Here is a 24855-nt window from a genome sequence, read left to right on the forward strand (position 1 = left end):
GCTCATCATAAAACACAGAATATATACTAACCGACAAAGAAACTGCAACACCCAGAAGGAGCTGTTTAAATTTTGAATTTCTTTGGTAAAACATAGATAACATAACATCAACAAAGACGTGAACGTCAGTTGCCCCGATCTTTCGCCCATAGAGCATGTTTGGGACATCATGGGTAGAAGGCTTGGAAATTTGACCCGCCCTCACGGACTTTGACGGCTCTGAGACTTGAACGATAGGTAGCTACAGGTAGCTTGGCTTGGGATAGTGTCCCTCAAGAAGAAATAGACCATCTTATTGCATCAATGCCGAGACGTATTGGGGAGTGTATACATAATCGCGGTGAACAAACACATTATTAACGAATTTATTGAAAAAAAAATGTAAACCCTTCGTTTTTTTCTCCAAATTTCAATCATTCACTGCTATACCTACTATCTATGTTTTGCCAGAAAAAAATTTAAACAGCTCCTTCTGGGTGTTGCAGTTTATTTGTCATTTAGTATATTTTCCACGTAAAATTTATCAGATTTTGGAAAAAAATATCGAAATTTTCCTCGGATGTCAGAAAAATAGTAATCGGGAGTTTTATGCATTACTCCTCAATTGGTTTGGGAAAACTACCCCTAAAACTTTCTGTGGGAAGAAAATATCATCAGTATAACAAATCAATAGAAGCGTTCAAAAAATTCAATTAGGTGAAATGTCCAAACATTTTAATTTCTGTTTGGTTCTTCCGATTAAAAATCAATTTTTGATTTGTTATTCATCTCTCCATTAACACTCACTTGTTCAAAATATGCTCAATAGTTTGTGTGCGAAAGATTATAACCATTATATGCGTAAAACATTTCATTTATCCCCAAAACGGTTCATTTCATGGCAAAAACAAGGAATACAAAATGGTCCTAGTTTTACTGCAAAGTAAATATATATTCCCTATTCGAAAAATCTACTTGACCTTGAAAAAATCAAACTCTAAGATCACATTGAATGTATACATTCAATGAAAACAAAATTATATACCGGTGATAAAATTGACTTGGTCAAAAAGGTGTCTTACTTAAAAAATTAAGATTTATAAATTATGAGAATTGGGGAGTTTCGTGAAAGGAATTTTATGGAGGTTCTGAATGTGATATGACAAATGTGTATTCTCATTTGAAAAAAAAACCTGGTGGTATCGTGTTCCACTACGCTTCAAATCAGCCTATATAGAGTCAAAAAATCTGCGCTCATGCGCTGAGTTGAGACGATGTAGCCAAAATTTGAATCATTTTTCTAACCCAAATTGTTCGATAGTTATCGATCGATCGAGTACTATGGACTGATGATACTTAGATTAGATTTGTGATATGCTTTATTTTAGTACGGTGTTTCACATACTCAAGCGATAGTAACGAATTGTAGAAACACATTTTTTTTTCATTTCTAAATTAAAAAACAAATAATTTACCATCATTTCAAAATATTCATTCAACAGAAACATTGAACATGTTCATAAAAATCTCTGGTCGAATTAAATGTATTAACCAAAAAAAAAAGGAGCACAAATAAAACTGAGATTATAATTAACAGTTTTCAAATTGAAAAATAATTTATAATCGCATAAAATTTTAATAAACTGGTAGAAAAAATAACAGAAGATACGTTAACAAAATTTTTTTTTATACGAAATATGTCTACGATCACATCACCGAATGCAGCATATTCGAAAACAGTGTGAACAAATTGTTATATTACATCGGAAAAACAAAAAGAAAGATCTTCGTCGATTCGGAAACCAACCATAATGGTATTATTCTCGAGTATCGAGCTTGATTTCTTCAGATTACATATAGGTTCTAGTTTTAGGATTCTGCCAATTATACATTTTAGTTCCAGTGAAATGAAAATGAATGACAATATACTTTCGTTTTTCATTAATAACTTGAATGAAATATAATTCAAAATTGCAAACGCAATTCCTACTCCTTAAAATCAAGAAAACGCTACTTCAGTTGTAGGCGGCAGATTCTATCAAAGAATATATCGTCAGATCGTCTTTGCGGTCTCATCTGGCGTTGGGGTTGAAGTGTATCCTATTAGATTTGATGAGCTCCCAAGGGACCCTTTTGCCTCGCACTTCCCGTTTTACAGCGCAATCCTGATTTTTCAGAGATGAAAACTATAAAATCTTTGTTTTCGTTTGAATTATCATTATATGACGTATCTCCATTTATTGACTTCGATATCAACATGCATTCATGATTCAATTTGAGTTGACTCATGAAAATTATATGAATATTGGGTGAATTAGATATTCGTAAATCAGTTAAATTTTTTGATCGATTGAAGTGTACCCTACCAGACAATGTTGGACGTTTTTACTAATTGTTTCAAATGATGCAGTTCTTTAATTGTCCATAACAAGTGGGAATAATATCAAAACCTTTTAAAAAATATACATAGCTTGAACCGCGAATCAAGTCAACCTACTTCAACAAAATCTTGAACTCTTAGGGAGTACATTGTGTTTTTCGACTTAGTAGAACCCTCGGGCGTAGCCAGGGGGAAAAGGGTAGTTCAAGAACAGCAAATGAATTTTCTCACACACCTGCTAGTGAGTATAGGAACTACAATATGTTCGTGGTGGTATGTTTTATCGTTGTGCCGCCTAAGGTCTTTTCCTCTGAAAAATATCTACAGGGTGTTCTGATTTGTTTCCAACAAACTGAAATGGGTGATAGATCACATCATTTTAAGCAAAAAAGTTTTTATGAACATGGGTCCGGATATGCTTCGTTTCCGAGATAGAGGGTGTTAAAGTTGAAAAAATAATTCGCGTTTTCTTAAATATCTTTCGACTGATACCAAATAATTGCATGATAGTTGGTACATAGGGTTTTTTGAGGTGAGAAATTCAAATTTGTGGTCGATTTGGTTGTATTTTCTAGAGGGCGCCACTGGCAATCATTTCGTCCCCTTTAAACCGTTGCAACTTTTCTGTGCTACCCTGTACGTCATACTGGACTAAAAAAATTGATTCCCCTGACTTTTCTAGTTAAAAAAGGTATAACTCATTCAAGTTGCTAGGGGCAATGCATTTAAAGCCAAATCCATATTTTTGTAATCTCTAAAACATGTAGAAACAAATTTGTAATAATTTTAGATTAAATATTATTTAGAAGTTACAATTTAGAACAAAACAAAATAACATAATAATTTTTAAAGAAGGTCTTCGAAATGTCCACCGTTCTGTTGAATGTATGACATCTTCGAATGATTGATTGTTTTACATTCAACAATTGTTGCGGCAATAGATTTAAAATGGCTATACACAATGACAGATTTAAAGGGTGTTAGGTGCAGATGTCATTAATTATAATTATAGTTAACTAAGTTAATAGCTTATCAACAAATACAGGAAAATGGTATTGGTTACCAAAGGCCCGAACGAAGCATACAAAGAAGAAATCATCTACAGAGAAATAGGATTTTACAGACCTTCGAAGAAAATAAAAACTCAGTATTCGTAAAGCATCCCAACAACGCAATATTTCAGGAAACAGAATATTCAGAACACTTAAAAACAACAATTACATAGCATACCACTTCTACTCATTAGTGGGCAATAGAAAATCCGCATGCATTTCGCCTTAGAAATTTTCAAAATGAATTTAAATTTAATATTTGAATGGAAATAATTTCATGAAAGGATTTCGAAGTAGTCAAAACATATTAAAGAAAACGCGAATTATTTTTTCAACTCTAACACCCTGTATCTCGGAAACGAAGCATTTCCGGACCCATGTTCATAGGAACTTTTTTGCTTAAAATGATGTGATCTATCACCCATTTCAGTTTGTCGGAAACAAATCAGAACACCCTGTATGTGTATGCAGAGTGTATACAAAAGTTTTGCGAGAATATTAGAACAATACGTCAAGAAGAAAAATGAAATGAAAGGTAGAAGTTGTGAACCCAACTGAGACAGAGTTTCGCATAATTTTCATCAGAATATTAAAAAGTCTAAAATTCATATTTTTGTTATTCATTACAATTGGCGCCCAACGTGGGGCAAATTATCAATTTGTTATATCATCAATCTATTAAAAAAATGGAAACATAAAGTAAAACGAAGATTAGGGAAAAGGAGAATGAAGAAAATACAAGAGGTAATTTGGAAATTGTTGAAGAAAATAGAAATGAACCGAATCTTTTGGATTTAATAAATGCAATGAAAGATTTTAAGGAAGATATGAAAATTCAATTAACCTTTCATGCGAAAAATATGGAAAAAAAATTTTACGAAAAATTTGGAAGAAAATTTGATGAAGAATTTGGAAGGAAATTAAGGAAGAAATGAAGATATGAAGAAAATGGAAAATAATTTAACTAACATGAATAAGAAACTTGGGGATAAACTTATGGAATTTAATGAAATGTTGAATACAAGGAAAAATGAAGTACAAATAGAATTTGTAATAAAAGTAGAAGAAAAAAGGGAAATATGTAAAAATTTGGGGATTTGTGAAACAAGAGAGAAGATAGAAGTTCACAATATGATAGAAAGAATTTCAATTTGTTTTCTCTTGGAGAACTATTTCCGAAATAACACTTCTCTCTTCGAGAGTTAACATATGGAGAGCTTCGAATGAAAATTTAGATTCAAAATTTTCGCTTCTATTATAATCTACACTTTAGAATTTGACTATCAAATATTTATAGAACCATAGATACATGGCTATATTTTCCTAATATTAAATCTGAATTTAATCAAGTCAATTTTGACTTGAATTGCTTGAAATGAATAAAAAAACTACTACTATAATTATATATTCGGATTCAGAATCGGTTGGGCAGAAAATACAGGAAAGTATTTGGAAGTATATTTTGCAAGGAAAAATTTTCTATTTTCTAGAAAACCGGTTCAAATGAATAAATGATTGGTGAGAAATGGTCCCTAGATCTTTTTATTCTGAAAAACCAGTGAAATTTGCAAAAAATAATGTTTTGGAAAAATTTTTTTTCCTCGATAACTTTCCATGCCTTGGTTCGATAGTTTTTCGGATAGCCCCTGAAAAAAAATGTCAATGTGATGGGTCACTTTACAATATTGCTCAATGAATAAGCGACAAAATTCCATGACCCGCTTACTTGAAACACCCTGTACAATTAAGTTGATGTATAACATTATACTGGATATCATCAACGATAAGGGATTAATCAAAATGAAAATGTGGTGATATTGCATTAGAGTATTCTGGAATTCATAAAACATAACTTTCCAAGGTATGAATCAGTACTGAATATTGTGATATATTTTCCTCTTCAGAACGATTAGATTTTATCGAAATAATTTATTGTCAAGGGTATTTTAAATCTCTGTGGTGTAACCAAAGCACCCCCATGCAGATTTTTCATGCCAGCAATCATAAAGTATTACTAAGGAATCGCAAAAATAAATCCCTCCTAAGATTCAATTAAAGTTAGATATTTTTGCCCAATGCATGCGAGAAACCCCAAGGGATATTTGGATGTTATTTCTCATTCCATCCCTCCCGTGACAGAACTCTTGAAATGGAATTGATTTGATGCAACAGATCTGTTCCTTTTTCTGATACCTATCTGGATATTTCTAGGTATTTAGTATATGGGTGAAATAATAATAAATAATAATAATAATAAATAATCTTTATTTCAAAACAATTCAAGTTACAAAAAAGAAGAATGAAACAGTGTCAAGAAAGAAATGTGGTTCTTAATCATCCAAATATTTTTAATGAATTAATGATATCGAACAAATGTGAATTCCGTATATGGTTCATGTTATTATTTTACTTTTTAAAAAGAGTTCGTAAAAAGTTTCTTTACACCTCTCGATTATAATCAAAAGATTTATATTCGTGAAAATCATATCAGGAGAATCATTTTGGCTTTATGACATAATATACCCCGTTTTGAAAGCATAAGCGAGATGTTTTTTTCAGTATTTTGTTGACTATGGGAGATTTTCTGGTACTCAATTCAGATATGGTGTAAGATTCCAGGTCTAACTCAAACTGAGTTTTTTAAAACTGGTTGGCCTACGACTGCCAAAATGTTCATTTAGAACTGACGGAAAAACCCGGATTATTACATGAAGTTATTTAATTTCTTTGAATTCTGAAAAAAAAGTCCTTATTGTCCCGCAATCTTTATTTTAATAAAGTTTCGAGACCTTTGAAATGATCTCATCTCAGCATCAAAAATAATCTTAATTGAAAAAAAACGACAATTGTTTATTCCGTTTTCATATACGTGTTCAGGTTGGACAATAGTTTAACCATGTAAAATTTCAACAAATAATGAATATTTATTCCCTGTAGACAATTGTTTGATTATTGTAACTTTTTTCACAGATATCGTAAATCGAATAGATAGTTGAATAAAGAAATAAATTTGACGACCACAAATGTGAATCGTGAACTAAACAGGTTTTCAGAATTGGTGAATTTTTTCTTCAAATTTGCGTAACATATTTGAAAATACTGACCAGAAACCATCATTTTGAAGGTCATTAATCATTTTTTTTTGAATAATCATAATATGTAGTAGACGTGTTTCCCCATTTATAATCATATTTTTGTCTTTTGAAGTTTTTTTGAAGAATTTTTCTACGAGTAAATGAAAATTAACTACCCAGAGCCTCTCCTGAAATCTCCACTGAAATTCAATCTCCTAAGTATTTGTTTTCGACTCACGTATCTTCAAATATTTGTTGATATCTTGCCATGTTGAACTTTATCGATAGCTTCATCAAATTCAATTGCATACCTACATTATACCTACAAAGATTATATGTATTGAAGTTAAATCTATGATACCCAGTTTTATATACTATCTAGTTCTTTGTATAGTCTTTCATTAATTATTCGCAACTTATGCAAGATATGGAAGAAGGAATTATCAAGAATTCTCTATTGCAAACTTAATGCAATATCGCTACTTTCAACCATGTACAGGGTGGGCAAATAAGCGAGGTAAGCGGCTATATCTCAGGATCCACTCATCGTAGAGACTTGCGGTGAAAAATTTTACCACTAAAGAGAACAAGAGAACACTCTGGAAATTGTTTTGAAGTTCATACCTCTACCGCTAGGGGGCGTAATAGCTACCGTCGAGTAGAAAAATGAATTTTACTCGAAAATGTTTCATATGAAGTTGAAGAAAAAATATCATTACTGTAATCCTTGGAAAATTCTCTATCTTTTTAAATTATCACTTTCGATTTTACGACATCAAATAAGGGTAGGTGAAAGGGAGAAATCTGACTGATTGAAACGCCTGTAACTTCAGTTTGGCTTAACATTTTTGAGCAAATTAGATCTCGTCTGAAAGATAATATCTTGTTGATTCAGGACAAAATATACTCATGATAAATTTGTTTTTGCTGCTTTCGATAGGGGGCGCTAGGTCAGAAGTTCATTGTTTTGTTCATTTTACTCCGAAATTTCAAATGTAATGATAGGATTTTCTTAACAGAAACGGAAATTCCATCAAATTTGCATGAAAAAACCTGAAGGTCGCAAAGCGATAATTTCCGGCGTTCTGAAGTTATGGCCGAAAGAAGATATTCTTCAACTGATGCACAGCGAAAAACCAAATTGTGTCTTTAGGTGCTGACAGAAACAGAAATCCCATCAAATTTGTATGAAAAAACCAGAAGGTCGCAAAGCGATAGCTTCAGGCGTTCTGGAGTTATGGCCGAAAAAAGATATGCTTCATCTGATGCACTGAAAAACTAAATTGTGTCTTCTTTCGGCCATAACTCCAGAACGCCTGAAGCTATCGCTTTGCAACCTTCTGGCTTTTTCATACAAATTTGATGGGATTTCTGTTTCTGTCAGAACCTAAAGACACAATTTGGTTTTTCGCAGTGCATCAGTTGAAGAATATCTTCTTTCGGCCATAACTTCAGAACGCCGGAAATTATCACTTTGCGACCTTCAGGTTTTTTCATGCAAATTTGATGGAATTTCCGTTTCTGTTAAAAAAATCCTATCATTACATTTGAAATTTCGGAGTAAAATGAACAAAACAATGAACTTCTGACCTAGCGCCCCCTATCGAAAGCAGCAAAAACAAATTTATCATGAGTATATTTTGTCCTCAATCAACAAGATATTATCTTTCAGACGAGATCTAATTTGCTCAAAAATGTTGAGCCAAACTGAAGTTACAGGCATTTCAATCAGTCAGATTTCTCCCTTTCACCTACCCTTATTTGATGTCGTAAAATCGAAAGTGATAATTTAAAAAGATAGAGAATTTTCCAAGGATTACAGTGATGATATTTTTTCTTCAACTTCATATGAAACATTTTCGAGTAAAATTCATTTTTCTACTCGACGGTAGCTATTACGCCCCCTAGCGGTAGAGGAATGAATTTCCAAACAATTTCCAGTGTGTTCTCTTGTTCTCTTTAGTGGTAAAATTTTTCACCGCAAGTCTCTACGATGAGTGGATCCTGAGATATAGCCGCTTACCTCGCTTATTTGCCCACCCTGTACAGTGCATCCCATTTTGGGTGAGACTGCCAGGTTTCTCGCTTGTTATTTAAGATAGAGCCTTGCGGTTTTCACGTTCCTGTCCTACTTTTTCGTGAAACTCAAGTTGGTTTAATCAGATTTTGCATAACTGTTTCCGTTCAAAAGATACAGGGCGATTTTGGAAATTGATACTTTTCGGACCCCTCCTTCATCTCCGAAGTTATTAGGAATAATGCTGAGGTAAAAACTACATCTGATTCAGAATTCTGCGTAGAATCCAGTGGCGTACTCAATTTTTTTTCTCGGGGTATGGTTTTGAAGATTCAATACAAACCTATATTTTTTTTAATGGAACACCCTATATATCATTACTTCGTTGATTTCGATATTTTTTTCCCTTCAAAATGATATATGATACTATATAGGTAGGATGGTCAGAAATGTTAAAAAATACTAAAACATCAAATAATGATGATTTTTTGTTAATGAGCAATGGATTTTCCATATAAAAAAAGGATCAATTGGATAATTTTCATTTGTGATTTTCATTTATAGTAGACTAGGCAAACAAAAATAATATACTCATCACTAATATGAAGAACAAAACGTAGGTACCTACCTAATAGCAACAAATAAATAATACAAAAATTCATAAACATTGCATAATTGAAAATCTTACAGATTAAACTGTTCAAATTACTGTCCATTTTTCTCTAATACATAATTGACAAAATTTTTCAATACGCCTGAGTGCATTTAATATTATAAAAGGGCGGTTTTGTAAATCCTGGAAAACTACCTCTGTTGATGCAGGAAGTTATTCGGGACTGTTATGTCTTTTACTGTAGTATATTATATGTATTAGGGAAAATGGACAGCAATTTGAACAGTTTAATCTGAAAGATATTATGCAATGTTTATGAATTTTTGTATTATTCATTTGTTGCTATGAGGTAGGTACCTACGTTTTGTTTTTCATGTTAGTGATGAGTGTATTATCTTTGTTTGCTTACTCTACCATAAATAAACATCACAAATGAAAATTATCCAATTGATCCTTTTTTTCATATGGGAAATCCATTGCTCATTCACAAAAAATCATCATTATAATAATAATAATAATAATAAGCGGGTAGCGGTAGGTGAATTCCTAGCGATTCACCTATCAGGAGAGTTGAATCGACTCCTGCCCACCGCAGATTCCAGGAGCTCCCTGACCCGGAAAGCTGAAACCTGTCGAAGGGTCCCTGTCCAGGGTAACGGACGAAGCCGTGTGGAAAGCAGCTCAAGAATTCTCCCACCGTAGCTCTGCGGATCGTAAAAAGCGATCAAAGGCCGTCTCCCCCACGACACGGGGGAACCCATGAATGATGGTGAATTTGAGGAATAGGAATATAGAGCCGCTGCCTGAGGTTCGTCAGGGCGTGTCTGGAGCCGGCGCTGGACATGACAGTATGCGGGACGTCGGTGACAGAGTGCTTAGGAGACGGGCGTCTGTCGAACAAAATGCTACGCCTCCACAATCTCAACATTCTAGGAGAAGAATAACACGAGTTTCTCCGACCACTGAAGGTGCTGCGCAGGATCCCCAACCAGCACTCACCCAAGCAGGTCTACCAAGAAGACGCATGAAATGGACAAGTTCGATAAATGAAACGATCATGCGCATATACTATGAAGTGACTAATATGGAAGAGGATAAAATAGGCTACCGGCAAAAATTATTTGCAGAATTCCACAGAAACTATCCCGAACTCCAAGTTTCTGAGCAAAGAGTAGCCGACCAATACCGGGTCATATTGAGAAATAAACTTGTACCCGATGAGAGACTTAACACCATAAAAAATGAAGTCCAACTGAGGCTACAGAATAGAGACCTCACTAACAACGAAACGACAATTGAAGAAAACTACGATTGTGCTGAAAACCAACAGAACATCAATGCACAAATGAACACTGAGGAACAAAACAACGCAGATGTGATAGCAATAAGTGATGCTCAACGACGGAATATATATGTTGCACCCGTCGAAAATCCAGAAGAAGACCAAAGAGAACTACTGGAGCGATTATCTGCCACAATGAATAGATGCGTTATAGATTTTGAGGGCACAAATCCATTGAGACGACCGATTCTACCAAGATTGAGGACATCCAAGAAACTATCTCATCTTCTGGTCATGACCAACAAGGAGATTATACCAAAGTATCTTTCTGACTACCATGATCTCGAATCATTACACCTCATCATATACTGTGCAGCATTTTCAATAGCAACAGTGCTAGGTGTGAAGCCAAAACCTAAAAGTCAGCAACCAGCCAGAGAAAAACAACAAAATAAACCACATTGGCAAAAAAGGCTAGAAAATAAAGTGCATAGCATCCGCCAAGATATTGGGAGGCTCACCCAATTTGCAAAAGGTTCGCCGTCTAGAAAATTACAAAAAATGGTGAATATAATAATGGATCGTCACCGGCAACATACAACATATGATCCAAACAATGAAAATGCTCAACAAATTTTAGACACACTGAAACAAAAACTTAGTGTGTACTCCGAAAGACTCAGAAGATACAATGAGAGCTATAGAAGAAAACAGGATAATATGATTTTTGAAAACTCCGAAAGAAAATTCTATAGAATGTTAAACAACAATATGTCAGCAACACCAGGAAGTTATCCAACCGTCGAGGATATTGAGAATTTTTGGACAGATCAATTGGCTTCACCAACCCCCTACAACTCCCAGGCTGATTGGATAAGAAGTGAAGAGAAATCCTGTGAGACAATAGAACACATGCCGCATAACGCAGTTTCTGTAGAAGAATTCCATGAAATATTGAAAAACGCACACAATTGGAAATCACCCGGCCCAGATGGAATCCACAACTTTTGGTTGAAGAAATTTTGGTGTATACACGGCAGGCTAGTTGAAACCATAAATGAGGTTATGAGGAATCCAACGGAAATGCCCAAATTTCTAACAACAGGAACCACTTATCTCCTACCGAAGGATCTGCAACACACAGCGGATCCATCGAAATACAGACCCATTACATGTCTACCAACAATATATAAAATCATCACATCATGTATAGCATCTCGTATCTACAAACATTGCGAGACAAATAACATAATGACAGCACAGCAGAAAGGATGTTCCAAGAATGCACTAGGATCGAAGGAACTGCTGATCATAGATTCCATCAGATGTAACCAAGCCTTCAAAAAACACAGAAATCTTTTTATGACATATTTTGACTATAAGAAGGCCTTCGACTCTATTCCACATGGATGGCTGACAAAAATTTTGGAAATATACAAGATCGATCCAATTACAATAAACTTTCTGAAGTATGCAATGTGCAACTGGAGAACGAATATCGAACTCTCTACGGCGAACATAACTACTAAAGAGATTCCAATAAAAAGGGGAATTTTCCAAGGAGATTCATTGAGTCTCTTATGGTTCTGCTTGGCGCTGAACCCCCTTTCTAAACAACTGAATGCTACTGAAAGAGGTTTCAATGTCAAAGGAAATAGAAATACCATTGCACTCAATCATTTGCTATACATGGATGACCTAAAACTTATAACAGGCAACAGAAACCACTTGCAAATTATGGTCAAACTAGTGGAAAATTTTTCGAAAGACGTGGGGATGAAATTCGGATTGGACAAGTGTCGTACGATTAGCGTAGTGCGTGGAAAAATCCAAGATGAACCGATAGCTCTCTCCAATGGACAGGAGATAGAAGCAATGAAATCGGACGATCTTTATAAATACTTAGGAATGAAACAAAACCGACGAATAAACCATCAAAGAATGAAGGAAGACTTAACAACTGAGTTCATTAGGAGAATCAACAAAATTTTAAAAACAAACCTCAACAGCAAGAACATGACGAGAGCCATCAACACATATGCATGTTCAATTCTCACATACTCTTTCGGTATCATTCCATGGAGCAAAACAGATATGGAAAACCTGAAACGCAAAATGAGAACCTTGATGACGAAAGCACACAAGCACCATCCGAAAAGTAGCATTGAGAGGACGACACTGCCGAGGAATAAAGGAGGCAGAGGTCTGCTAGACATCATGGAACTTGCCCATGGTCAAATTGAATGCCTACGAACATACTTCAAACACAAATCAGGCACGTCAGAGATCTACAAAGTACTGTGTGAAGCAGACGAATCAACACCTTTGCAACTGCACAAGGAGCAATTGTCATACAACCACCAGACAATCCAAGAAAAACTGCAAAGATGGAGAGAAAAGCCCCTACATGGACGACATTTCAACGAGGTGAACCAGGATCATGTCGACATTGAAGCGTCGAACTATTGGCTCACATCAGGTGCGATGTATCCAGAAACGGAAGGATTTCTTTTAGCCATCCAAGATCAAGTGATCTCAACAAGAAATTACTGCAAGCATATCATAAAGGATCGAACTATTACTGACGATCGATGCCGTTATGGGTGTCCAACGAATGAGACAATCCAACATATCACGGGAGGATGTCAAATGTTTGCAGGAAATGAATATAAAGAGAGACACGATGCAGTAGGAAAGATACTACACCAAGAAATGGCAACTAAATTAACACTAATTCATTCTGAAAAAGTGCCATACTACAAATACCGACCGGAAACCATCCTGGAAAACGAACGCTATAAACTGTACTGGGATCGTACAGTTTTGACTGATAAAACAGTCCCTCACAACAGGCCAGATATATTGCTAGTTGATAAACATCAAAAGGCAGCAATACTCATCGACGTAGCAATACCCAATAACAACAACATGCGTCAAAAAGAGGTCGAAAAAATTTCAAAATATAGGGACCTCGAATTTCAGATAAAGCGCCAGTGGGGAATGATATCAACGAGAACTATTCCAATTATCATCTCAACCACAGGAATAGTACCCAAAAATCTCAAGAGAAATATCAAGCAACTAGGACTTAGTGAGTATATATATAATATAATGCAAAAAGCTGTTCTTTTAGGTACTGCAAGGACGGTAAGAAAATTCCTAGGAAGCGAAGGACAGGTCCAAGGATCGCTTGTAAGAGGACCAGAAGTTCGACGAGAACCAGGGGGACCACAAGGACCGGACACGACCGAGCTCTGCCCTTCTGATATTTTAAATATCTGGGATTGAGTGAATATTCCTCTTAACGAGGAGTGAGAAGCCGACGGCGAGGTGAAATCCTACGCGTATAGGCAAAAGTCGGGGGATAATAATAATAATAATAAAGGTCTTTATTATTTATATGTTTTAGTATTTTTTAACATTTCTGACCATCCTACCTATATAGTATTATATATCATTTTGAAGGAAAAAAAATAACGAATTCAACGAAGTAATGATATATAGGGTGTTCCATTAAAAAAAATATAGGTTTGTATTGAATCTTCAAAACCATACCCCGAGAAAAAAAATTGAGTACGCCACTGGATTCTACGCAGAATTCTGAATCAGATGTAGTTTTCACCTCAGCATTATTCCTAATAACTTCGGAGATGAAGGAGGGGTCCGAAAAGTATCAATTTCCAAAATCGCCCTGTATCTTTTGAACGGAAACAGTTATGCAAAATCTGATTAAACCAACTTGAGTTTCACGAAAAAGTAGGACAGGAACGTGAAAACCGCAAGGCTCTATCTTAAATAACAAGCGAGAAACCTGGCAGTCTCACCCAAAATGGGATGCACTGTACAGTTATTTCCTAACATATCCATGTTATGCAAGATATTTTGTACATTACCAGTATTGTCGGACACGTCAGAAAGAACTTATTCTACCCTCAAGAGACTGAAAACGTATATAAGAAGTACAATGGGAAGTCAGAGACTGGACTCGCTCTGTTGAATATTTATTATGATTTTAATATTGAATGTATCAGATATCCTAGAAACTTCTGAAAGAAAACTGAATATTCAATATTATTTATTTTTATTATCTTTAGTATTTAATTCGACCTTAGTTCAATCTCAGAAATAGAAACACTCGCGAAATACTACTCGATCTCCTAGAGCTCTCGTGATGTTTCTCGATCTACGTCTCGTGACTCGAGGTATAATCGAATGTTGACTATGAACTTGTGACGTTAAATACTGCTTTCTATTCGACCTTATCTTGTATATAAGAAATCATAAGTCATGAGCGAAAATGTTGCAAACGCATAAAGACAATATTTATCGCAAATTTTTCATTTTATTGAATGTTTGCCTGATTAATTCCATCGGATTCATAGTCACAGACATAAATTTTAGTGGAGCTGGGTTGGTTTGGTGATGTAATAAAATTCATTTTTTTTTACGAAAACGTATGAGCTTCTCCGTGATTTTATCATTTTCTCAAGGGCCTATTCGTTAAAAGTTTTCCAATCCTGCCAAAGTACGAAACCAATTCAATCGGAATCCATTACTTTTATGGGCTCACGCTGAAATTCTGAGGAAAGACATTCTCCGTGTTCTGAACATAGAAATGGCACATGATTTATCTTTGTTAACATATTGAGTGGTCAAGTTTTTGAAGCGCAACATTCATATTCGATGCGAAAACTTTTTTGCAGACGAAAATTGTTATAGTTATAATATTATCCAGTGAAATTTTTGTCTTGAAAATGCTACCTGCTTTATTAATCTCGATAATTCCACTGAGGTACTAGTACTTGAGCACTATCCCAGGATCTACGGCCAATTATTCATTTGTGGTAGCCGTACTGGTGAAAAAAAAACAGAAAAAACTGGTTGATGAGTTTGAATGAAAGTGCCATACCATAAGGTAGAAATAAATTTTAAAGGATCCATTTAGTATATGAAGAATATCAACAATGCAGATGTACTGTAACTTTCCAAATTGAAACCAATTTATCAGCCAAGCCAATGTGTGAAATACTTTCAAAAGTCACTACACATTGAAACTGTACAGGGTGGGCAAATAAGCGAGGTAAGCGGCTATATCTCAGGATCCACTCATCGTAGAGACTTGCGGTAAAAAATTTTACCACTAAAGTGTACATGACATGATTAATTGATTAAACTGTTATGAAAAATATAGATACATATTTGTTCTACCAAGTTTCCTATGTTTTATCGGTTACCTATGAGAATGTTTTTATACTATTTGCTATTAATATTACTTACATATCCTTAGTATTTTGCCCATAACTGCTTTGACTCACCCTCCAGCCACTTGAAGAATTTTTGCTTTGAAATAATTCTTGTGAATTTAAATTTTTTGTATTTTGTTATTATCTTTAAGTGGTAAAGAGCTAAAGAAATTCTTCAATTTACTCTTATGAATACATTTTTCGATTGAATAATTAATAAAATTCCATGAAAAAAATTTGAATCTATCAGATTTTTTCTTATTGGAGAACCAAAACGGATATGAAAATATTCAATTTCAAAGTAGAATATAAATAAACTATAAATGAAATGACAAGACCTTGTTCACAGATATTATTCATATACTCGTAGCTTGATATCAGCTTTGTTGGTTATCTTCCTTCAAAATAGTGTACCTTCTGGCTTCTACCTTCACCCTTGAATAGACTTGGCAAACCTTTTGGTTTCTTTCTAGAGTCTTGTTGAATAAGACTGCCATTTTCAAATATCGAATTCCACATTTTCTTGCAAATATTCTCTTTACCTATTTACCATATGGTACTCTACTCATTACATTTTTCTGTTCATTAATAAGAATTTTCCTTTGATCAACTGTTTTGAACTTGTAACCAATTAATTTTATGTAATTTTCTGTTGTTGTTTTCTTGGTCAAATACTATCCAGATATTTCCAATACCAACCCGAATTCTGCATCCGAAATATTACTGAATGAGCCATTACCAACTTAATTTAGATATTCCTTAGCTGCCCGGGATGTCAAAATTACTGAACGAACCATATACAGGGTGTTTCCTAAACATGTGGCAAAAATTCAGGGGGTTGTTCCTTGGACTATTCTAAGAATATTTTGTCCCTTGATGATTTTTGAAAAACCTATTTGTTTCGAAGATATAGGGGAAACAAAATTTCAGATAATAACATTTTATTATGAAAAATTACATGAAAATTCAACTCAACCTACAAAAACTGTTGAAAATGACCACCTCTAGCCAGCATACAAGCATCCAATCTTCTCCTCATTGACTGCCGAACCCTTTCAAAAACACCAGGATCATTTCTTATTAAGTTACACCCAGCAATGATCCGATTTCGTAAGTCTTCCACATTTTCTACTGGAGTGGTATAAACTAATGATTTTAGATGGCCCCATAGGAAATAATCTAAGGGGTTTAGTAATTGGAATGTTGTTAAACAAATTTAAAAATAAATTGTGCCTACTTAGTAAACACAGTGCGGTACGCAATTTTATTTAAACTATTATTAATTTTAAAAATATGAAAAATGTTGTTCGAAACAAAGAGGTTTTTCAAAAATCATCCAAGGACAAAACATGCTTAAAATAGTCCAAGGAACAACCCCCTGAATTTTTGCCGCATGTTTAGGAAACACCCTGTATATAGTTTGCAATTTATCTTTTGTTATTGTTTTTGATAAAATCCACGAACTATTACAGAATAAGTTTTGTCATTATCTGATTATCATATTCTTTGATGTTCAAATAAAGTTCTACGGCAGTATTAAACGAAAGTCGGTGTGATTTATTTCTATGTGCAGAACACTAATTTTCTTATTTAGATGCAAAAATTATACTAGAGAGAGTTGGTGGAATTTTATCATCAAACGGCAATCAATCATTGATCCCTATCCATCAAAAGCACATTAAAGCAAAGTGAAATCTTTATAGTCTGATTCTCTCCAACAATATGCCACCAATGGGTGGTATCAGACCCTAAATAGCAGGGTGACAGAGCCCGTCAGGCCTGACCACCTGAGCCCTAAAACATTTACTGAAGGGTAACTCCACATCGTTCCTGAATCCTGAATCACCAGACGGCAAACGTCTCTTGGGATTTTATAGAATGGCGTGGAAACTGTTTATCTGTTTCGTACATTCGGAATATTCAAATATTTTAATATTTATAATTGCTTTACCAACACTGTGGCTTCTTCAGGTAAATTTACATTTTCACTGATGCAAAATAGAGCTTGTAGACCAACTCATATGGTAACAAAATTCTAAAGTTGACAGAAAAATCCATGAAATGGAAATTTATTTGATTCTATTTGATAATGAATAAATGCATAAATATTCGGTTATTAGGTACATGAAGTATTCCCAACAATTCTATTTTGTTGTTATATAACATATCCTTGATAATAGTAAAAAAGTATAATTTCCAAGGAGAATGCAGAACTTATTGATGTTTAGATTTTTGAAAGAACGTTACAATACTCATATTCAACTTCAAAAAATGTTACATTCATTAAAAGTGAACCCCCATACCCTCACAAGGCGGAATTGAATGTAAGAGGTTCTGACATAAGTGGGCTTCCCCTCAAAACCATCAAACTTTTATTTGAAACATTTTTTCTTTACGAGATTTTTGACTGATTCAGCACAAAAAAATCACCGGGTATATATACGAGTAATAATAATATATCGTCTTTATTTTCATTCGGAAAACAAAATGAGTTAGTTATTAGACAAACCAAGCCGAAGGTTGTCTTTCCTAAAGAATTTACACAAGAAAATACAGTGCAGAGGAAAACAGAACAAAGAGAAAAAATGGAAACAAGTATGTAATTCAATAATCTAAGAGAGACTTTTTCATAAGTCGCTTGACGTGCTAGAAGGTAAAATTGAAACACTAATGTCCACATTATCGGCTATTCCACTGTTTGACTATTCACATATTCATAGTTGACTATATTTTATATATTAAAATATATCTTAGATGAATTATTATCAATGAATTATTTGAAAATCACACTAAAGTTTTTCCAACCATAAGATATACCATTTTAACCCTCAAAATGAGCTATTTTATTATGAAAGCCAACATAAACTCACTTTTTCAATAAACTTTGATATTCATCTTCAATCATTTATTATCGTTGTTTATCTCATTTCGTGCAAGAGTTATCCATTTTACTTTTCACTTTTATAAGGATAAATAAATGATATTTATCTGTGAACCTTCAAACTTCGAACGTTGCCAAGTTGAAAAATACAGAACGGTCAAAGATCTGAAGAAACCCAACAAAATATTGAATTTCCTCAATATGATTTTAAGATATTTGGGATAATTTAGTACATCTTTCCAAACCTTTGTGTGGATACGAATCAAATACAAAATCAAATAAAGGAGATTCTTAGCAGACTAAATACTTCAGCAGCCAAATCAAAGAGGACTAATTTAATTAACAGTATTTCGTACAAATAAAAGCAATACATCGAACAGACATCACAAAGATTCTACACGACAGACTCAACAATCACGAAAAACGCAACAACGGCACTCAATAAACATAAAAAACCAAAGAAACATGAATTTGAAGAGACAAAATACAAAATAAAACTTGATCGACAACAGAGAGAATTATGGGAAATGATAGAGATACAATCAAAATTAAATAAAACGGTAAATGCCAGACAACAACTGAGTCAATTTCATGTACCTTTCTGCAAAAATTCAACACAACAAAAAAAAAGAAGACAAATCCTAAAACATGACACATAAAAAAATACGAAATATCAAAAAATTGACAACTTTATGTCTATAACTTAACCATAATATATCTTTATGTTATATTTGGTTTATTTTTGTCTTTGAATATAATTCCAATTCTAATAAACAACCAAAAGAAATTTAAAATAACCAAATCTGTACAAATTGAGTAAACGGTTAACAAATTGACTAAATTAACATAAAGATAGACGTACGTTTCGGGATTTTTGTTCAATTTTTCCTCATCAGTGCCTTATAGTTCAACAAAATTACTGAATCTACCAACTCACCATATTTTGTGAAGTATGTAGATATAAAGTGATGGGTTGGTAGTTGTTGAACTAAAGGCACTGATGAGGAAAAATTGTATTATTAAATACAAAAATTCAGAAACGTACGTCTGCCTCTATGTTAATTTAGTTATTCAATTGTTAACCGTTTACTCAATTTGTACAGTTTTAGTTATTTCGAATTTTCTTTTGGTTGGTTATTAATTTTGTCATTTTTAGAATTGGAATTATATTCCAAGACAAAAATAAACCAAATATATCATAAACATATATTGATTGATATTGATTAAGATGTCTAAAAACATGGTGTATGCACTCGTGAATTTTTTAATGGAATGGCATTCGACCAAATTGAAAATATTAGTTTCGTGGGCCACGAAATAAAACTTGTACAATAACATAGCTTCTTGTTATATCGTTCTTTTTTCCTTTGATTTTGAAGGATAGATTAATTAAAACCTGATCCTAGCCAATCAGAAGCGATGTGTAAGCGAGTATGATTATGCAAAGTCGTGAAACAAAACACAAAATGTTTACTAGAATGAATTCAAATATTTGAAATATAGAGAGAGTTTATTGGTGTTCTTACAATTTCAAAAATTGCTTACACAGGTCATAACTATAATGAAAGATACATAGCTTCAAAATATCACAAAATTCATAAATAATAAATAACAAGAATCTGACAAAATTTGTTAAAAGCGCTACCTACAATTGACAACGAAAATTAACTTATATTCTCAAAATTGGCAAAATAAAATCTAATCAGTCCATACACCAGGTTTTTAGATCTCTTATATTGAATATACTGATTTTGTCATAAATAATGAGACATTTAAGGTGAGATACATGTTATTTTAATTAACTTATGTTAGTGAAGTATATATGTAGCATTACTAAATGGTTGTATTCTTTCATACTCAATTTTCATTTTAATCATTACTGAGGAAAGAAGGAAAATTTTATTAATCATCAAAGAGCAGGTAATAAATACCATATGAAATATATATGGCCATATTCACTTATGTGTGTGTGTGTGTGCTATGAACATAATAACTACATTTTACATACACGTTACAATAGTCGAATGGGTAGGTCACAGTTTACAGTTTCATGTTCCAAATTATAGATATTATTAAAAGGAGCTTTTTCAATATTTTGGTATATTTTATGAGAAAAGAGGAACAATAATCCATGCGGAGATATTTCCAGTGCTTTCATTCTCTTATAAAGTAAGCAAACTAAAACTAAATGAAGCCTAATTAAAATTGATTTGAAATTTGATCCAATAAATAATTGGACTGAAATGGATATTTATGGATAATGGCAAATCTGAGAATGTATTGAAAAAATGTTTCTATATTTTTATGCGATTACTCGCTATGAGATTTTTCACATAGAAAGAGAAAACGGTTGAAATTATCAAAAATAGCTGCAGAATCTTCGGATTCTTTTCTTCTGATAATCGAAAAGGGATTTCGTCTAAGCATGTATCACTAGCAAATTCACAGAAAACTCGCGTAATCAAGTCGCAAACATGGTCGATACCGGCGTCAGTCTGGCGCATTTAATCGCCAACTGGTAATCGGTTTAGCTTTCGGATATTGAATGACAGAGCACTCCCGCAGCAGGCAGATCGAACGTTATCCTCTCCTGCCGCCGTATTCAATTTACCGGAGCCCTAAATCAGTGCCTTAATCCTGTTACAGGTTCCTATGGTCAGTCGAAATCAATATGTGCAGAAATCACTATGTACCACTCAGCATCAGAGTATCAGAATGAACCATCGCATTTTTCGGTCATCCTCCTTCTCTCTTCAATAGCTGGAAATACTAACTCTACTCTTTCGGTTTATTATTTCTATTGATATCCTTTGTCATTGAAAAAACACAGTTTACATTTATCAAACTCGAAAATTGAATTGAAAAAATTTGGAAAAATAACTGACGACAAGTCAGGTGTGTTCACGCCATCACTGAAATGCTAATTCCAATAATTTTTTGGCGTTCGTTCATCGAATGGGGATTTCGTCTATAATTTCTCATGTTGACAGTTTGTATTTTGCTGTGCGTTCCTTCCGCAAATTCTGTACAGGGTTATTCACCGCTATGACATATTAGACGTGATGAAAATTTTCATATTTGGGTTTGAGACAATGATCTATCTCCCTAAAATATTATCAAATCTCTACAACTTCCGGTTATACCCGAAACAGACTACTACTTTCTTATTTCAAATGGCCCACGAAGTACATATTATTACATCATTAGATTGCTTATTTCTTGACACCTATCTCAAAATCAGTGAGAGGTACTGGCATTGGGGTATCTGGACCTAAACTGAGGACCTCTAAAGCACTGGGAAGTGAGCCCTTTACTTTACAGACCGATATACTGGCTGTTTATGTATGCGCTCAGGGTATCTTAAAATGAACCTCAAGGGGCGCATGTCCACATCACCTAGGACAGCTAGACCACGCTGAGGGAGGTTCCTGGAATCGTACTGCCAGAGCTCTGTTGGCCTGGGAGGGCGTTAACACCATGAAGCAACTGGCCAGAAGCAATGAATTGACACTACTATGGGTATCAGGGCACTGTGGTGTTGAAGGAAATGAAAAAGCCGATGAACTTGCAAAAAGTGCATCAAGGTTAACACTTGCTGGACCTGAGCCTTTCTATGGGCGAGGAAAAGACCAATATAAGGAAGCGGTCCAGCAATGGAAGTTACATAACAGGATAATCCACTAGAAAAACACTCCTGGACTTACTAAGGCCAAGAAATTCGTGATGATTTCACCTACCTATGCCAGAAAGCTCTTGAAGCTGTCACGAGCTGAGCTTCGGGTGATGGTGAGACTGCTGACGGGGCACTGGCGTACAAACATCATTTGTACCGTATGGGAAAGACATCAGATGAGATTTTCAGGCTCTGTGGAACAGAAGCAGAAACGGTTGAATACATGGTATGCAAGTGTCCAGAGCTGGCTGGCCTAAGAACCATTATTATGGGGAAGCCGGTCCTGGATACCCGTGAGGTAATGGCCAAGGCCCCTGAGAAGGTTGTCAGTTTTATCAACGGCATTGACGACCACTTCGAATGAGTGGTTAGATAACAAAAGATCTACATGATCGCAGTTCCCGGAAGGCTTACCGAGCCACAACGACCCCAGTTCAAATAATATTTCATGACAATTTCAGCAGTATCTATGCCATAACTTGGGTATAAACTCAACGGTTCATGAGTTGATGAGATTTCAAAATCAGATAACATCAACTGATTGCTCTGACCAAGTTGTTATTTTTTGCTGAAAAAATTTTGCACGTAACACGTAAGCACCTTTTATTAACTTATAAAATTGTGGCATTATCTTTGGTTATTGTAATACAACTTAATCCATTCATGAAAAGTAGACTTGAGATTAAGATTAAATTAAAGGGGTTCCGTTACACAGCGACCTAATGGTCTATTGTGTCCCCCATCATAGCTATTCTCGCCATAACGTAATTTACTGCTCATCTTCCAGTTGCAGAGTTCTAATGAACTCTGTACTTGCGATGGCTACAAAAAGGCTACTTTCTTACATCTACAAGTTTCTCGTCCAAAGCAGATTTTGGGATCACCTGGTGATCCGGAATTTCTTTCTCCTTCCCACATCATCTGCATTTGTCATTCTCATGACGTATAAGGTGACAATGCCCTAGAAGGAATACAGTGAGGAGGTGTATGTTCTTGCTTAGATATACAGGGTCTTTCACGAGGAACCTCACCCATATTTATACGAGAAACTACTGAACGTATTTTCATGAAATTCAGCACTTATAAGTATTTCACGATGCTGATGAAATCTAAAATATTTTCAAGGCATGAGCACCTCCGGTTTTTCCGGAAATGACGTCAACTTCCGTTTTTCAAATTAGAACACCATTTTTTATTGCAGAAATAGATTCCTTAGAAAATTTCAAGTTATTTTGATGTAACATTTTTCAGTTTTGGTTGGAAAATTCTCTTTGAGCGTGAAAATTCGAAAAAAAAATCGAAAATAGAACTCCGCTGAAACAAGAATAACTTCGAGGTTTTTGGATGGAAAATTTTCATTTTTCGGATTTTACAAGATGTAAGATTGATGTATCCACTTTGAAAATCGAAATCGCGATTCATGATACAGGGGGTGAAAAAATCGCTTTCAAAGTTAGGGATGACAAAATCGTGAAAAATCAATTTTTTCAAATTAGAACCCCATTTTTTTATGGCAGATATTGAATCTACGTTAAAAAATAATGCGAGTGTATGCATCACACCCTTGCCCTAAAATGGATATTTTCTGAGTTATTCACAAAAAACTGTTTTTCGTCTTGAATTTTCAGCTATTTCTTTTCCCTTCACGCCAAAAAGATGAAATTTTCAGGAACTGTTATTTGAACCATGCTGTAGATTTTTCACCCCTCCTTGAAACCGACTTCAAGTTACTATTAGGAGAACCATGGCAAACTCTCGCAGTTATAACTAGAGAAGGTGCTCAAAGTTTTGACCGTTAATTTCTAGACATTTATTTGTACGTCCCAGGAATGCTTCGTGCGTTGCTCTTCTTATTTCATCGGGAGGAAGAGATCTGCAAAAGTGTTTAAAAACCAAATTGAGTTTCAAAACTATGAATCTAAAAATCTAAACAAACCTGAACGCATTTCTGACTCGTTCTATGCAGTCCTCTTTATCAGTCAGGGGAGTTGAGTAGACAATATTTTTTATCCTACCACAAACATAATAGTCTAAAGGAGTTAAATCGGGAGAACGTGGTGGCCAAAGATGTGGACCATTGTCCGCCAACCATCGATCTTCAAATAGCCTGTAGAGGATATTTGACACATTGAGTGGATTGTGTGGAGGCGCGCCATCTTGTTGATACCATAAGTCATTATGGTTCTGTACTAGCGGCTCAATTATTTGAGTCAATATGTCAGAATATCTATCTCCTAAGGGAGAACACTCTTTAAATAATGCAAACATGTGTAGTGTTCTATCTTACCAGTTAAAGTCCCATCATAAATGTGAACATCGAGAATTGCATTATTTTTGATGGCGCAAAAAACATTGAAACTCCAGGTCTCTTGAAAGTTCCATTGTCTGAAGTGGTGGTTGTTCTCTTCATCCCAATAATGACTGTTATGCCTATTGAAAGAACCATTCCTTGTGAATTTAGATTCATCTGTCCAAATTATACAGTCCAAAAAGTTTTCATTCTTTTGAAATCGAATCATCATAGCTTCGCAAAACTCTGTTCTCCTGACGAAATCAGTTTCCTTCAAATGCTGTACCCTATTGAATTTATATGGGTGCATTTTATGTTTTTTTTAATATTCTCCAAACACTCGATTGAGATAATCCCAGATCAATCTCGGC

The 24855-nt window shown here is 34.4% G+C and overlaps 1 protein-coding gene across 1 annotated transcript in view; it reads left to right on the plus strand.

Moving 5' to 3' along the window:
* The window catches only part of LOC123671464 (photoreceptor-specific nuclear receptor-like), a 106532-nt gene that overhangs the window by 28693 nt on the left and 52984 nt on the right, over nucleotides 1-24855 (plus strand). The window lies entirely within an intron of this gene.

This window comes from Harmonia axyridis, chromosome 1, assembly GCF_914767665.1.
Source record: "Harmonia axyridis chromosome 1, icHarAxyr1.1, whole genome shotgun sequence".
Taxonomy (NCBI): Eukaryota; Metazoa; Arthropoda; class Insecta; order Coleoptera; family Coccinellidae; genus Harmonia; species Harmonia axyridis.